This window comes from Macaca nemestrina, chromosome 14 (genome assembly GCF_043159975.1).
Source record: "Macaca nemestrina isolate mMacNem1 chromosome 14, mMacNem.hap1, whole genome shotgun sequence".
Lineage (NCBI taxonomy): Eukaryota > Metazoa > Chordata > Mammalia > Primates > Cercopithecidae > Macaca > Macaca nemestrina.
In genome coordinates, this window is record NC_092138.1 from 41,702,704 (window position 1) to 41,721,348 (window position 18,645).

Here is an 18,645-nt window from a genome sequence, read left to right on the forward strand (position 1 = left end):
GTTTTGTAGAATTCACCAATGAATCCATCTGGTCATGCAGCTCTCTTGGAATATTTTTGATTACTAATTAAATGTTCTTATTAGAAGTCTATTCAGATAGTCTATTTCTTTATGATTAAGTCTTGATAGGTTGCTGGAGTGTGGTGGTGCGATCTCGGCTCACTGCAACCTCCACCTCCCGGGTTCAAATGATTCTCCTGCCCCAGCCTACTGAATAGCTGACATTACAGGCATGCGCCACTATACCTAGCGAATTTTTGTATTTTTAGTAGAGGAGGGGTTTCTCCAGGTTGGCCAGGCTGATCTGAACCTCCTGACCTCAGGTGATACCCCCACCTTGGCTTTCCAAAGTGCTGGGATTACAGGTGTAAGCCACCACGCCCAGCCCAGCCCCATAATCCTTTTTGTTGTTGTTGTTTAATGCTTCTGTTGTCTGTTGCAATGGCTCCTCTTTAATTTCTGATTTTATTTATTTAAATCTTTTCTAAATTTTTCTTTGTTTTACTAAAAGCTTGTCACTTTTGTTGATCTTTTAAAAAATGAATTCTTAGTTTCAATGATTTTATATACCTTTTCTTTTATTATGTTTCTCTATATCTGTTCGTTTTTAAAATTATTTTCCTCTTCTGCTAATTTAGGGTTAAGTTTGTTCCTCTTTTGCTAGTTATTAGTGGTATAGTGTTAGGTTGATTATTTGAGGATTTTTTTTCTTATTTAATGTAGGCATTTACTGCAATAAATTTCTCTCTTAGTAGTTTTTCTTTTTCTATATTCCATGAGTTTTGTTATATTATGCTTTCTCTTTAGTTTGACACAATATATTTTCTAATTTTTCCTTCATTTTCTTTTTTTTTTTTTTTTTTTTTTTTGAGACGGAGTCTCGCTCTGTAGCCCAGGCTGGAGTGCAGTGGCCGGATCTCAGCTCACTGCAAGCTCCGCCTCCCGGGTTCACGCCATTCTCCGGCCTCAGCCTCCCGAGTAGCTGGGACTACAGGCGCTGCCACCTCGCCCGGCTATTTTTTGTATTTCTTAGTAGAGACGGGGTTTCACCGTGTTAGCCAGGATGGTCTCGATCTCCTGACCTCGTGATCCGCCCATCTCGGCCTCCCAAAGTGCTGGGATTACAGGCTTGAGCCACCGCGCCCGGCCTTTCCTTCATTTTCTTCTTGGACTGTTTCATTATTTAAGAGCAAATTGTTTAATTTCCATATATTTGTGAATTGTCCAGTTTTCCTTTTGCAATTGATTTTTAGTTTCTTTTCATTTTCATATATTTTTAGAGATAGGGGGCTCACTTTTTTGCCCAGACTGAAGTTAAGTGCCTATTCACAGGTGTAATTATAGAATACTATAGCCTCAAACTCCTGAACTCAAATTATCCTCATGCCTCTGCCTCTCAAGTAATTGAGAGTACAGGTACATGCCACCACACTTGGTCCTCTGTTAATTTTAGTTTAAAAAAACACTAGGTAGAATTTTAATCTTCTTAAATTTGTTATGACCTAACATGTGGTCCATCACTGAGAATATCCTATGTGTGCTTGAGAAAAATAAGTATTCTGCAGCATTGGGGTGAAATACTCTGTTTATGCTGTTAGGTCCATTTGTTTTATAGTGTTGGTCAGTCGTTTATTCCCTTATTGATCTTCTATTTGAACATTTTATCTATTATTGAAAGTGGGATATTAAAATCTACTATTAGTTGCCATTTGTCTCTTGAGTCTTGTCAGTATTTGCTTCATATATTTAGATGCTCCAATGTTTGGTATCTATACTCTTAAAATTTTTATATTTTCCTGGTGATATTTTATTATTATAGTATCTTTTTTTGTCTCTTGTGAGTTTTTTATCTAAAGTCTACTTCGTTTGATGTAAATACGTTCATCCTGCTCTCTTTCGGTTACTGTGTGAATGAAATATTTTTATCCATCCCTCATTGTCAGCTTATGTGTATCCTGAAACACAAAGACACTTAGTAATAAAATTGTTAAAAGTAAAAGACAAAGAGAGAATTTTGAAAAAAGCGAGATTAAAAGGACTTGTCACATACAAGAGAAACATGCTAAGACTATCAGCAGATTTCTCAGCAAAAATCTTGGAGGCCAAAAGTAAGTAGAATGTATATTTAAAGTGTCACAACAAAGCCACCAAACAACAATGACAAAAAACACCAAAAAAACCAACCAACCAAACAAACAAACAAACAAAAACCCAGTCAACCAATAATACCAAATTTGGCAAAGTTGTCCTTTTACAATGAAGAAGAGATAAGGACCTAGCATTTAAACAAAAGCTGAGGGAGTTCATCACCACAGGTCTATTTTACTAAAAATTCTAAAATGAGATTCTGAAATGAAAAGATACTGAAAAGCAACACAAAAGTGTATAAACCTCTCTTGTAAAGGTAAATATGTAGACAAATACAAAATAATATAATATCGTAATGGTGCTGCATAAGTAAATTTTAATTCAATTTATAGAATTAAAATACAAAAGCATAAAATAACTTGAACTATTATATAAAAAGTCCTTTCTGCTCTTGATTTCAAATATTCTAAAAATACACCTAAAATAAACCTTCACAAATTTGATTAAAATCTCGTGTGGTGCATGTCTTCTGGCAAGAAATTATCTCTGCTTACATCTGAAAAAATCTGTATTTCAACCTTATTCTTTTAGAAAAATTTGTTTTAGAACAGAGTTAAATTTACAGATAAACTGCAAAGATACTTCAGAACATTCCTATATACTTCCCACCCCATTTCCCTGATTAAAATCTTAGATTACTATGTTACATTTGTTTAATATACAAATATTAATATGTTATTGTGATTAAATTTATATTTTACCCATAATTCCATTGTTTTTACCTGATGTTCTTTTTCTGTCCCAGTAGTCCATGTAACATATCACATTCAATTTATTTGCTATGTCTCTTTAGGCTTCTCCAGGTTATGAGAGTTTCCTAGAGACTTCTTGTTTTTGATGACCTTGAAAGTTCTAAGAAATGTTAGTTGGGTATGTTGTAGAAAGTAAATCCCTCAACTATAATTTGTCTTGTATTTTTCTTATGATTAGACTGGAGGTATAAGTTTTTGCAAGAAGGGAGATATAGTAAAAGGCCACTTTCAGCACATGATACTACCAATATGACTTATAATTGATATTGATTGTGATCACCTAGCTGTTGTGTTTGTCAGGTTTCTCCATGATAAAACTACTTCCTGTTCCCATTCTTAAACTACCTAAAGTAAACTATCTGAAATAAATTTTCTATGTACAGTCCACAACTATCTAAAAGATTTGTCCATCTAAAGAGAGGGATTCACCTAAAGAGAGGGATTCACCTTGTTAATGGTGGAGTACTTACTTAAATTGTTTGGAATTTTCTGCAAGGGAGATAAGTGTTTACCCCCCATTTATTTGTTCAATGATCTAAATGTATCAGCATGGAGCCACATATTTATTGTAAGTTTGGGTTAAAGTCCAATAGCACTAAAGTGATTTTGTGGTTTAAAATATTCCAACTTTTGTCATTTGGAGCTCTTTCAATGGGGTTCCTGAATCCCTTTTAGCTTCTCCCATCATTAGTTCCATCCTTTTGGGTTTTGCTGTTGGTGGTGGTGGTCATGGTGGTGGTTGAGTACTTTATTACTTTCTGACACTATAAGATTTTCCAGGCTCACCTTCCAGATTTCTTGACCAGTATTAGAAGTAATCATTTCTCCAAAGAGTTCTGTTTCCTTGTACTGGAGAATGGTAATATAAACAAGATATTATTATTGTTTGTTGTATTATTGTTTGTTGTTTCTGAGGTGCTATTGATTCTAGAGTATCTCAGCTCTCAGAGAATGGAAATATTTGTGTGTATACTATCTAGATGGATATCTAGATAGAACCATCATATTAAACTAGGAGTGAGTTTATACTGATATCTTCAGTTCTAATCCATTACTATGTAGATAGTTCTAGCCTCTTTACATTGCTGGCATTGAAAATCCAATTTCAACAGTGGTATAGCCTTAACCCATGTCATCATGGATCAGAAAATTTTATCATCTAGAAGACTGCATAAATATTTTATGCAGTTTCTTTTACAATTAGTCTTGCATATTCCAAGCATTGTTAAGATTACTTAGCAAATTTCGTACCACACTCACTTAAATGATGTTTTTTCATGCATTTGTAGTATAATTAGATTAATTTATAGCATTTCACATTTTATCATGAGATCTCCTAAGATCCTAAATATTTGTTTTAAGTTTGCATACATTACATTTTACTCTGTGTTTCGTAAATTTTGTAGGTTTGGCAAGTTTCTCTCGTAGTGTTTGCACCACCACAGTAACATAGAGAAAGGTTTGCCACCCTAAAAATTCTTATAGTCATCTATTCAGTTTTCATAACAGTGAGTCAAATGGTTACATTCTTGTGAGAATTTAGTTAGTTCACAGGAAATCTACATTTTGCAAAGATAAAGTGAACATCTGAAGAAAAAGTAAGTACAGGAAGAAACAATTGTGTAAACTTCTGAGGGTTGATGAAGGAATGATTCATCTCATCTTGCCTTTGTTCTGAAACTTGGAAGATGAGCTATAATAGACGTTATCAGTGTGGAATTGAACAGATTTTAGTTTTAGGAGCCATATTAAGATTGCAGATCTACAGTTACAATTGACATTTCCTTGGTTTAAGGAAGGATATATACATTTTGAAAATGTTGAGGACAGTAAATAATTAACTTATGAGAGATTTTGTGGAGATAATCCTGAGGAAATTCCTAAGGCATTTTCCCTTTCCATGAGTCTGGCTAATGTATAATGTTACTTCACAAAGTTTTGAAGGAACAGTTATTCATCTGGAAAGAGGTTGGCTGTGTAGTGTCTCAGCTTCCAGTCTTAATTTTCCCTTTGTCATAAGGAGTTTGGAGGTCCTGTTACTTTATTTTCCTTTACACATGCTTAGTTGTAGATTTGTCTTTTTCTTATCCTGCTGAAATAGGAGCGTTCCTGAGCCCCCTCTCAAAACACACAACAGGGATGTGGCTCACCTGTTTGTCTGTGGCACCTACTCAAACCCCTTATAGGAGGGGGAGCACACAGGTGGGCAGGTGCAGGAGCTGGGGCAAGTGCTTTGGGGCTCCAGCCCCACAGTGGTGTCTAGGGATGGGTGCCTGTGACTCCCAAAGCCCAAATGGGCATGTGTTACAGTGTGCTCTTTTAGCTTTGCAATCTGCAGTTGGCTTAAGTGTTAACCAGCTCAGTGCCCTCTTGGTACCCAGGTCTTTTTCCAGCATCCAGAAAGAATCATGTCACACATATACTTGAGGGATGAATATGGGGGGTTTTATTGAGTGGTGCAGTTGGCTCTCAGCAGGATGGATGGGAAGCTGGAAGGGGGATGCATTGCGAAGGTGATCTTCCCCTGGAGTTTGGCTATCCAGCAGTGGATATCTTCTGCAACCACTCCCAGCAGAACTCCTCTCTGTGTTCAGAGACTCCTTCTCTTCTCTCTCCTGTGCTGTTCTGCCATTTTTTCTGCTCTTCTGTTTGTCTCCTTGTCTCCTTCTGAAGCCTGAGGTCTGGGGTTTTTATATGTACAGGATAGGGAGGTATGGCAGGCCAAAAGGTAACTTCTGGGTGTGAAAACAGGAATAGCTGTTCCCATTTAGCGCCAGGGGTTTCCAGGTTTGAGGGTGGGGCCTTTGCCAGGGAACCGTCCTCTTCTACCCAGTATTTCCCTGTCTCCTGTCCATATCGCTGCTTGGTGTTCTTTGAGTTTTCTAGATCTGTAGTGTGATATTTTTCATTTATTTTGGAAAATCCCTAGCCATTATTTCTTCCAGTACTTCTTCTGCACTATTGTCTCTCTTTTCCTTTTAGTATTTCATTTGTGTATATGCTAGAGCTTTAAAATTATACCTCAGGACTGGGGTTCTGTTAATAATTTTTGTTTTCTCTCTTTGCATTTCAGTTTGAAATGTTTTTAATTAACCTATATCCAAACATTATTCATTTCCATTTAAGTAGGTTTTTTTAAATTAGTAGTATTCTCTTTTGATTTTGAGTTTTCATCTCTTTGATTAGATAACCTATCTATTCTTGCCTGTTGTATATTTTAGAGCCTTTAACACATATTTTATAATGATATTCATGATAATTCTACTATCATTGGCATATAAGAGTATGATTCTAACGTCCTGTTTCTTCAGTCTGCATTTTAGTTGCCTTTTAAAATGGCTTGTAATTTGTTGTTGTTGAAAGCCAGACCTGATAAACTAAGCAGTCAAAACTGAAGTTAAATAGGTCTATAGTGTGAGGTTTTATCTAAGTACAGCCAAAATTTGGGCTGCTTTTTGAGAAATATTTTCTACAGTTGTTGGTGCCAGAGGGTTCAATTTCCTCTAGTTTCATTGTTTTTGTCTTTCCTCTTGACAAAGCTTTCCTATGTAATCTTCTTCAAGTAACTCTGTTTTGCAGCTCTTTTATTTTTAATTCACTGTGTTGTAATGGAGTCATGTTGGTTTGGTGATAAGGTGTGAAAGCAGGGAAGCAAGCTATAATCATTTAATTACGTTTCAGTCTTTCCATGGTCCTATGTCTCAAGGCTGTTGCATAAGTGTTTTTCAGCTCCTTATCCACATAGGTAAGACAGGAAGTTATATGTGAGCTAGAATTAGAGAAATACCCTTTCCCCTGGTGGGATAAGGCTTGGGAACAATCTTTTCCCCTGAAGAGTAGTTTTTGTTTGAAGAAGTCCTTGAAGGTATTTCTGAAGCGTTAATTTTTCCCTTCCTGTGGGAGAGCTATTAGAATATCTTTCTTGGCTTTTCATCATTTGAACTCGATGGGGCTCCTAGAAATAAAATCCATGCAAATGTGCAGACTTGCTCATTCCTAAAACTACCAGAAAATTTTCTCTCTTGCTACTTCATTCTTTCTCTGCCTATAGCAACTCGCCAAAATTACCACCTCAGTGTTCCTACCAGTTATTGGCTCCAGCAGCTTCTGCTCCAGATAAGCAGATCTTGCTTGTAACTCTGCATTCACCTGTTTCTTCCAACTTGAGGGCAGTGGTTTTCCCACTGAACGAAGTTTTCTGAGGGGTCAAAGGAGAGTCCTTTATTTTCAATCTGTTCAACTCTTTCTTCTTGTAAGGACAACAGTGATAATTTCCAAACTCAACATGTTGAAGCTGTGACCAGAAGTCTGTTATATTATTATTATTATTGAAAACCAGGTATTGTATGTAAAAGAACAGTGGAATCTGGAATAAATAATATTTATGACAGTAAATTTCCTTTTGTGTGTGTGTAAGGGCATTACTGTGAGGTTTGAGTCAATCTAGACTGTAGTTGACCTGGGTCTGGATACCCTTGTTACTATAGTTAGCTTTAGTGCACAACATGCTTCAAATTCTTACAGTGATGAACAGCCACCACTTTGTGCTTAGTGTAAAGCCAAGATGGCCATATGGTTTATTTCAAATTTTTTACTCCTGAGATTTCAGCATACCTGAATCACAGGGGTAGGTCACTCTGCATTCTTGCCCCTCTCTAAGAACACATTATAATTGCTTGTCACTGTCCTCAAGTCTTATAGTGGAAGCAAGGGAATCAAGATTTCTTTTTTATTTATTTATTTTTTTCTGTCTTATATTAGCTCTTTGTCCCTGTACCTTGGGGATAGGACTTTCTCGTTATTTTCTTTCCCATAATGTCAAATAATCTCTATTCCCCTATTCATTGCCAAAACTAGTGCTGGCAGACTTTCTGTCCCTCCCACAGAGGCAGCCTACATCTGCCTGCTGTCAGTAAAAATTCAGAAATACAGGCTTCTTTTCTACTTCTGTTCCCCCAAAATATGTTCTTTGCTTTATGCCAAAGAAGGACCAGTGAGCTAGTAAATGTTCTGCCTAGTACCAGACAAGTAACTTGAACTCACATAGGATCTACAATGCTTCTAGGAATCTTCTGGTTCTTCTGCCCGTTTTCCAATCTAGGTAGGCCCTTCATGCTTGTGCCATGGAGGGCAGATACTTTATCAAGTCTCTAGCCATATACCCACTGTTTCTCGTGAGCACTTCTTGGAGCCCTTGGGAAAAAAAAATGAGACATTGCAGACTTGCTTTGTATTCAGGACTTCCAGTGATTCTAAAATATCATGCTATTTCACTCTAATTTTTTTTTTCTAATCAGCTTTTTTTTTTTTAATTTCACTATCTATCTTTTATGGTGGACCCCTCTTCTTTCCATGCCTTGGAAAAGGTGTAATAGTTTATGAATCCAATCTTCAATAGAGGATTTCCTCAACCCTTAGAATTCAGTAAATTATGGTTATCTAGTGACCTAAGACGCCTGTCGGACTCAAAAAGTTATGATTCTGTAGATTATCTGGCTTGTTCTCATTACTGAAGTGGAAGACATTCTCTTACACCATTTTACACCTGAGACAACCAAGTTGTCTTTATATTTAATTAATATTTTATATTAATTATAATTATATAATGACTTTATATTTAAGTAATAAAGTTTTCCAACTTTCACTTTTTAAAATTTTTGTGTGTTTCTAAACATAATCATTTCTAAAAGCAATACATTGTGTGAACTTACATTATCAGTTTGATTGCTCTGACTACATATACTAACTAGAAAATGCCCTCACTGTACCCCTTCTAGCTGTTCTCAATTGCTTATAGAATGATAATTTTAGTGTTGCCTTTTTCACTCCCTTAGAATTCTTTTACTCTTTCCATGCCCATCAGTAGGCATTTTTATGTTACAGAGAAGCTTTTTTATCCCCCCAGTGGTCATTCTGTCCCAGATATTGTGCAAAGCGTTGTGAACATTTAACAAACCAGCACAAAATCTCTTTTCTCAAGGACATCTCAGATAAATATGGTAGATAGACAATTAAGCAGTTTCAAAACAATTTAACTTATTCTAAAAGAGTAGCATGGGAGCAAAGAGTCAGGAGTCCTATTTTTGTTTGAGGGCCTAAGGGAGCCCTACACAGAAGCAATTATACCTGAGATCAGTTATGCTGGTATCTCTCAGGGGTTACTATATCAGGATTTTAAAGTGTTTAATTTATGCTATAATCAACATCTAAACTACAAGATACATTTGTTTGAGTATTAGGCATTGGCCTATTTTATGCCTAATGTTATTCATCCTTACTAAGAAACTATCATCCCACATCTAAAAATGTACATTATCCATGTTGAACACATATGCAAATATCTACTTTGATAATCACCATTTCAGCCACCTGGGAATCATTAGACAGTCATAAAAGAACACCAAAAATTATCAATGTCTGTAATTTTTCAAAAATTAATAAGCAGTTATACATTAAATGCCATTTTCGTTACAATTAATTTGATTAGACATAACACATTTACCATTCTATTAGCAAGTTCTGACTTTGACCTGTAGCCATGGTCTAATCCAAACTCCTTGGTTCTGCAGTATTATCCAATTTTGCTACAGTGGTGACAACTGTTATTTTTCACTTTATTGGGAGGTAAAACATCAGCCAAACAGGCTGTCACTTTTTATTATTCTAGGTTACCATAAAATGCCATACAAAATAAACCACCGTGTTATAGGAGTCACAATGATCATGAATGGCTACATGGTAATAATCAATATAAATCTAGCATTTGATTCTATAATCAATTATGATAAAAGACATCTTAGATGCATACTTCCAGCAAGGGGATCTACTAAACTATTGTGAATCATTGTAAATAAAGAATAAGTCTTCAAGTAGAAAGATGTTATATAATTCCATGTTTATGTGCCTCAGAGTTTAAGTCAATACGATTTTTATAAAGTAGAAATGTCAGAAATGTTCAGATTTAACCATGAATGACAAAAACGTAGTACCAACTCAGGAAAATCTAAAACTCTTTCTTTGGGAGAATATATACAGCCCAATATGCTAAAACAAGTCTTTTGCTATGTATGTTTTATATGCATGTGTGTTTATGTGATTACAAATATTGTGCTTATGTACTTGGAAGAGTGGCTTTGAAAATATTAAAAATGAAAAGTCAGAAATAGAGCTTCTGATTTAAAATATGTGCACTATATTATAAATAAATGGAGGACTACAGAGAAACAAATATTAAGTATCGATATCCAGTCCAGTTAATGAAGATTTGGAAACTGATTTTTTTTTTAACTTCTTCATTTGGCATAATTTTAGACTCAGAAGAAGCTGAAAAATAGTTCAGAGAGTTCTCAGTACCCCTTAGCCAACTTTTCCTAATAATAGCAACTCGCCTAACCATATTTATCAAAATCAGGAAATTTATATTAACACAATACTATTTTTAAAACTGCATATATGACTCAGATGTCACATTTTTAAATACACTCATTGTTTTAAAAAATTAGCTTATAGTGCTATAAAATTACATCACAGCTAGTCATCACCAAAATTAGGATGCAATATTGGTCTGTCACCACAGAGAACCTTGCTCAAGTTATGTTTATATAGTCACATTCTCCCCACCTACCTAACTCTTGGCAAATACTTATATTTTCTCCAACACTATGATTTTATCATTTTAAGAATGTTATATAAATGAAATAATACAGTATGTAACCTTTGTGGATAGTCGTTGTTTTTTTTTTCTTAACATAATGCTGTTAAAATCCATCCAACTTCCTGCATATATCTATAGATTTTTAACTTTTATTGTTGAATAATCTATTCTGTTTGTGCCATCATTTAATCATTTGATATGTTTTCTAGTTTTTGCCTATTAAAATAACTCTTATGGAACACTTAAATCACAGCATTTCTTTCTGCCATTTTAACATATTATTTTTCTAAGATAAATCTCAAGCAAATTATTTGTAGGCTACATGTTAAGTGTATTCTTTGTAAGAAATTTCAAACTCATTTTCAGTATGGCTGAACAATATTACATTTCTACCAGACATATGTGAGAAATTTATTTGCATTATATCCTCATCAGAAACCAGTATAGTCATTATTTTTATTTTTACCAATTCAATAGATATTTAGTAATATTTAGTTGTGCCTCTAATTTGCCTTTCTCTAATGGCTAATGGTATTAAATATCTTTATCTGTGATTATTTGATAGCTGCATATCCTCTCATAAAATGTGGATTTAAATTTTTCTCATTTTTATCTGCTCATTTATTTTATTTACTTTCTTGTTGAGTTTTGAGGGTTCTTTATACAATCTGGACACAAGTCTCTAATCACATATGTGATTTGCAAATATTTTATCTGAGTCTGCACTAATATTTTCTTTTTTGTAACAGTATCTTTCTCAGAAAAAAACTTTAAATTTTATAAAATACAATTTATTTATTTTATTGCTTTTTTGAATAATACTTTGATGTTTTATCTAAGAAATATCTGCCTAATCCAAGGTCACAAAAATTTTCTATTATTTTTTTTCTAGAACATTTATACTTTGGTTTTACATTTATGCTTGCAGTGTATTTTGATTTCCACTTTTTAAATTTGGCTCAAGGTATGGATTTCAGTTTATATAAATTTTTTCTGTATGGATATAGCATTTTTTTCTAGCCCTTTTTTGAAAGAAGAAATTCTCCAGTAACTTTTCTTTATACCATGTCAAAAAATTAATTAACAAGAATGGATAGATGTCTACTTCTGGACTTGACATTTCTTTCTATTGATATAGGTGCCTCTTGATACCAAAGCCAAATTATCTTGATTATGGTAGCTTTATGATAATGACATGAAGTCAACTAGTGTAAGTTCCCCAACCTTGTTCTTTTACAAAGTTAATTTGGAAATTAAGATGCTTACACATCCTTGTTCTTATATAAAGTTAATTTTGGAATTAAAGGTGCTTACACACACACACACACACACACACACACACACACACAAATAAACACATATGAATTTAAGAATCACCAGGTCAATTTATACAAAACCAAGCTGGAATCTGTAGACAAATCTAGAGAGAACCCACATGATAACAATATTGAATTTTTTCTGGTCCATAAATATTTAATTTATCTTAACAATATTCTGTAGCTTTCAAGACACGAATCTTGTATATTATCTGTTGTTTATCATTAAGTATTTCACTTTTGATGCCATTTTAAATGTTATTGTACTAATTTCAACTTCTAATTGTTTTTAGTATATAGAAAAATAATTGATGTTTATATATAGATCTTGTACTCTGTAAACTCGATAAGCTCTACTATTTCTAGTATAATTTTTTAGGATCCTTTTCTATACAGATAATCTTGTTATCTATGAATAAAAGTTTTGCTTCTTAGTTTATAATCTGGATTCCTTTTATTTATTTCATTTACCCCATTGCAATGAATACAACCTCCAAGACAGTGTTGAAGAGAAGTGATGAATGTAGACATCCTTGTCTTGTACTTAATTTCAGGAGGAATGCCTTCAGTAGTTCACCATCAAATATGATGCTAGCTGTACTATTTTTGTAAATGTACTGTTATGAGGTAGATAGGGCTCCCTTTCTAGTCCCAGGTTCTCAGATCTTGTCAGAAATGGATGTTGAATTTCACCAAATGCCTTTTGCATCAATCGAATTGATTGCATGCTTTTTTTGTTCATCAGTTACTATGGTGAAATGCATTGAATAGTAATGGAAAGTAAATTCAATCTTGGATTTTCAAGATAAAGAAAATTTAGTCATAATGCATTGTTCCATTCAGTTTGGTAATATTTTGTTAATTTTGCTTATATGCTCCTATTAATGTGGTATAATCGTTTTTGTTTTTCTACTGTCATAATATCTTTTGCTGTTTCATATATAAGAGTAATGCTAACTTCATAGAATTAGTTGGGAAAGATTTACTTACCTTTAATATTCAGATAAATTTTAAGTAAATTTATTAGTGTTTCTCCCTTGAATGTTTGAAAGAAGTCTTCAGTGAAGCCACCTAGGCCTGAAGTTATTTTTCTTGAAAGCGTGTTTTGTTTGATTTTTAAGTCAATGTATTCAGTATTATTGAGAAATACCAATTTCTTCTTCAGTGAGCTTTGTTATTTTGTGTTTTTCAAGGAAATTATCCAGGGTATCTTTTTTTTGGCATGAAATTTGCATAATATTCAATTATTCTAATTGTAAAATATATAGATACTGGAGTGATTGTACCTCTTTAACTCCTGATGTTATGACTTATATCTCATCTCCTTTTCTAGACAATCAATTTAGTTTATCTTGTGAAAGAATTAGTTTTTGTTGTAATTAAATTTGCCTATTTTTGTTTGTTTTCTCCTTCTTCACATTCTATATCTATATTTTTTCTTTTTAATTTTTTCTGCTTGCATCCTGTTTCATTTGTTTTTACTTCATTTATTTTCTCAAGGTAGAAACTGAGGGTGTTTGAAACCTTAGTTCCTTTCTAATGTAGGTCTTACTTTTACACATATTCCTCTAACAATTGTCTTAGTAACATTACACAGATTTTGATATATTGTGTTTTTTCCTTGAAATTAATTACTAATTTTCATTGTAATTTTTCCCTGACCCATACATTACTTATAACTATGTTATTTAGTTTTCTTATATTTGGACATTTTCCAGGTATTTTTCTATTATTTATTTCATTAATTAGAAAAATAGAATTTGTAAAATTTTAATCATTCTATATTTATTGAGACTCACTTTTTGCTATTATTGGTTTGAGAATTGAGTGATATACATATATCAATTGCATAAAGTTGATTGAGCCTATCATTCAAGTCTTCTATATCCTTACTGATTTTGTTCTTTTCTATTAATGATTGAGAAAAGTTTTTAAAAATATCTTAATGTGCTTTGAAAATTGTCTATTTCTCTTTGCAATTATATCAATCTTGCTTCTTTGATTTTGAATTTCTGTTATTATGTGTACACTAACTTCGGATATATGTGCTTCCTTGATAAATTATCCCCTATATCAATATGTACATACTTTTTATTCTTGGTAATATTATTTTCTCTGAAATATACTTTCCCTGATATGAATATAGCCATTCTAGCCATGGCAAACCTTCCTTTATATTTTAAATTTTAAATCTACTTGTGATTTTATATTTAATGTGGGTTTCTGTTAAAGAGTATGGAATTGGTCTTGCATTTACATTCATTATCAAAGTATTTGCCTTTCAAATGAGGCATTTTATTTCTTTGTATTTAATGTCATCATTGAAATAATTGGATTCAAGTCTATGTTCTTTTTGTTTTTCATCTCTCTCATCTATTCTGCTTTCTTTCCCTTCTTTTTCTGACTTCTTTTGTTTATACAAAAGAATTTTTGTTTTATGCCTAATTTTTATGTTTTTATTTGATTTCCTGTTTTGTCTTCTTAGTTTGTATCTCTAAGTTTTTATTGTTATAGTTTGTTGATTGCTTATCTCATATATTTTATCACAGTCTACCTTCACATGATATCATACCACTATATGTACAGTATAAGAATCATAAAACAATGTATTTCCTGAATTTCAGTTATTATAGTCATTCATTATACTTCTAGCTATGTGAAAAACCATGCAGTACATTGTCTTTTTTCCTTTAATTATATTTTTTTTAAAATAAGTAATATGGAAAAAGTCTTTATATTTATCCCCACAGTTACTATTTGTGATGTTCTTCATTCCTTTATTTAGCTCGTATTTTATTTGGTATTATTTTTCTTCTGTTTAAAGACTCCCTTTATCATTTCTTTTAGTTCGGTACGGCCAAAGATGAATACTTTCAGCTTTTGTGTGTCTAAATATTATTTTTTTCCTCAGCGTTTTTGAATACTTCTTGCTTCATAGGGATTTCTAGGTTGACATATTTTTTCAGTGCCTTGAATACATAGCTCCACTGTCTTCCAATCAGAAATCAGTTGTGTTTCTTAATATAACTCCTCTGTATATAGTGTGTCTTTGTTTCTTTGGAATTCTTGTAATATTTTCTCTAAATCACCACCAATTTCAAGAAATTTGATTAATATGTGCCTTCATTTTGTTTTCCTCATTTATCTTCTGTTTGCAATTTATTGTGCTTTTGAGGTCTATAGATTTGTACTTTTTATAAAATTTGGGAATTCTTTATTGTTGTTTATTTAAATAATTTGTGCACCTCCTCCACTTCTGACGCTCTTGTTTCTAAGTCTTTTTCTTCCTGTGTTTCATTTTAGATAGTTTCTATTCCAATGTCTTTATTAATATTTTCTTCTGCAATATCTAATCAGCGTTAATTCCATCTAGAGTACTTTTCATCACAGACGTTATAAATTCTATCATCAAAAGTTTGATTTGGGACTTTATACATATTTTCTATATCTGTATTTAACATGTACCACCTTTTCTCTAATTTTTAACATGGAAAAGTGTTTTTAATAACTACTTAATATCCATATCTTTTGTTTTCTTCTTATGAATTGATATTTCAGCTTTTATAATACCTTGAAATATTTTTTAGTCATCAGGCATTTTGAATTTCTCTTTCTTGGAGTTTGGGTGTTGTATTTATTTAAAAATCTTTGAGCTTTGCTCAGGAACATGACTGAGTTATTTGAAAATATTCTAATGTCTTAGAGTCTTGGTTTTAAGCATTTTTAGGTGGGACCAGAGCAGCTTTTGGTCTAGGTCTAATTTTTCTCTACTACCAAGCTAAACCCAATGAATATTTTACCCAATATTAATGAATTATAAAGATTCTACTTTGGCTAGCGAGAATAGGCATTAGTGGTGCCTTTGGTGAACTCCAAGAGTTTCCTCTCTAATCCTCTTGGGGTTTTCTTTTCCCCAAACTTGAGTAGTTGCCTCACATATATGAGCTGATCAGTATTCAGCTGAATACTCAAAGAAGAACCTGTAAAGTTCTCTAGAGTTCTCTCCTACGTAGCTCTCCCATTCTGTCCTGTGCTGTATGTCTTTAGCTGCCTTACCTGCCACAAAAACTCAGCCCCATTCCAGCACTCATGAAGACTTCTAAGCTCAGCCTGGATTTCTTCATCTATGCAATAATCACAAGACTCCATTCAGGCAGCAAGCTGCAAAAATTGTTGACCTTACCTTTGTAGTTTACCTCTCAAGGATCATAGTGCTTTTCTGTCTGATATATAGCTTATTGATGTCTATTACTGCTTATATTTTATCTATTATTTTAAGGTTTTTACAGACTAAAGTCTACTGTCATTCTTCAGGTTCAGGATCTGTTACTCCATCTTGGTTCGGTATTGTCCCCTATCTCATTTTCCTTTTTCCTAGCCTCCTAAATTAACTTATTCCATATCTATTTAAAAAATCAATGGGTTAAATTATCTAATGCTTTTCTTGCACTGACCAAACAAATATTAGCTTCTTAATTTTATAAGCTAAGGCAGCCCTGTCAAGTCACCTATCCAAAAGGGTATCAGTTACTGAATATCTCACGTGGCTTCTCTCAGTGTTGTACAAAGAAACATGAAGATTTGTTATTTCATGGTAAAAATTGTTAGATGTATCTATATTTTAAAATATTATATACATAGTTGTATATATGTGTGTATATACATATATATATAATATATATTTAATGTATGTGTGTGTGTCCATAAAAAATGTTTGTACATCAATAGTAGCTGAGAGATGTGGTTTGGGAAGACTTTTTTATAATTTGATCAGATGTAAATTATTAGAAGAGTTTCAGTAGGGCTCAGCACATTTTTTTTTTCTTCCACATGCCAGATAGTACTGCCACTGAAATGTTTCTCAGGCTTAGGGGGTCCTATGATTTCTGTAGCAACCACTCATCTTTTCCATCATAGTGCAAAAGCAACCACAGACAATGCAAATAAATGGGCATGTATGTAATCTAATAGAATTTATTTATAAAAACAAGTGATGAACCATATTTGTTCTGCGGGTCATAGCTTGCTGACAACTGAGTTAAAGAATGTCTTGAATATCTGTAGTGGACAATACAATGTTCATGGTCACTTTAGATCTTAAAATTTTTGGAAGTTTAAATACATACAAGGACATATTTTTTAAAAATGTCCTTCAAAATAATTTTATCTTCTGTAGTGAGGGCGTGAAAAGTGTCATATTTTGAGCAATATGAATGTAATATCTGGGACCTCTGAACAATACTAAGGACAATTGACTTTTGGATAATTCCTTAAAAGAACAAAGGTCATTTGAAATTTTTAAATAGTTTTTGGGCAATTTCTTGCTTATTCAGATAGATTCTGTGTGATGCTACTGCTAAAAACTACCCCGATTCTTTCCTTATTTGCTGTACTTCAACTGGTTTTTTTGTTTGTTTGTTTCCCAGAATGTAGACACAAGGCTTAGGGGATCTCTGATGAGGAATTTAATAAGAGTAAACCTACTTGTAAACTTTATTGCAACTTTTTTGAATATTTTGGTTATTTTCTTTAATACTACTTAAGTCTTGCTAGAGTCAGAATTAAAAACTGGCTTGTGTCAATTAGATAGAATATCAAAATAGATTTTTGAAGAATCTGACAAAATTGATGTGTATTTAAATTTGTGGACATTCTTATTGATCTAACTCTTTAGTTTACCAAGATAAGCAACTATTCTACAATTTTTGGTTGATCCTGTTCATGTGGTACTGTTTGTGATTAGGAGAATCAGTGATAGTAAGACAGACACGGGAAGGCAATGCTATAGTATTCTTGGGAGGAACAGGACTCTCCCATCCCTCAACAAGTCCACCTCCTAAGCATGATATCATTGCAGGTCATTTCACTGTTGCTACCTGCTAGACCTTGTTTTTCATGAAAAAAGAAAGAATGACTTAAAAACAGCAATACATAAAGATTAATAAATTATCATTTACTTCTATCTCACAAAGAACATAAGAAAGTCTAAAATATAATTCTTACCCTCAAAGACCTTTGATTAAAATTGATGACTCTTGGATTCTATATCACTTGTATGCTCTGTCGTCCCTTGCTGATGCATCAGATTGTTATGCACTCCAATAGAGAAATGCTCAGAATACTACTGAAGTACAGAAAAGGGAACAAGAAATTTAGTCTGAGGATCAAGAAAAGCTTGAGTGGTGGCCTTGTCTGAATTTTGAAATAAGATAATAATGTGCTATGCAAACCAAGATAACCTTGAGGCAGGATAGAAGTGCTTTATGTAAAATGGTCTAAACGTGACAGTGAGAATGATCCATCAGGAATACTAAAAGTGACTGAATATGACTGTAGCATAGAATGCAAGAGGTATAATGATGAGAGGTAAGCCTGGAGAAGAAGGAAAAAATACTGACCACTTTACTCAGAAATTTAAAAGTACTTAGTAAATATATGCAGAATCACAAATTATTTTAGATACAGAAGTATTATGACTAATTTTGCTTTTTCAGAAGGCTATTTTAATGGTATTTGAAGAACTGAATTGGAAAGATTAGGAACCTATTAGAGGTCTATTTCAGCAATACTAGCAATAAATTATAAGGGCTTAGATTAAACCAGTGTTAGTGAGAATGACAAAATGGGATAGATTTCAAAGACATTTAGAGGGAAAATTAAACAGGATATAATTTGTTTAAAAATTATGTTAACAACAATAACATATTTAAGCATTTTCTATATGCTGTCTGGTATGATAAGTAAATTTCTTCTTTAGTTTTCATAAAATGACAAC

General features: G+C 33.0%; 1 long non-coding RNA gene across 8 annotated transcripts in view; it reads right to left on the reverse strand.

Moving 5' to 3' along the window:
* Nucleotides 1–18,645, reverse strand: part of LOC105489110 (uncharacterized) — a 70,388-nt gene that overhangs the window by 39,808 nt on the left and 11,935 nt on the right. For 5 of the 8 annotated variants that reach the window (XR_011612565.1, XR_011612564.1, XR_011612567.1 and 2 more), the window contains exons 2-4: nucleotides 17,874–17,994; nucleotides 7,944–8,093; nucleotides 2,871–3,000 (exon numbers count right to left, since the gene is read on the reverse strand). This is a non-coding gene — a long non-coding RNA (uncharacterized lncRNA). Of the gene's footprint in view, nucleotides 1–2,870; nucleotides 3,001–3,686; nucleotides 3,750–6,985; nucleotides 7,099–7,943; nucleotides 8,094–17,873; nucleotides 17,995–18,645 lie in introns of all 8 variants that reach the window. The other 3 variants (XR_011612569.1, XR_011612570.1, XR_011612568.1) reach the window with 3 other exon arrangements.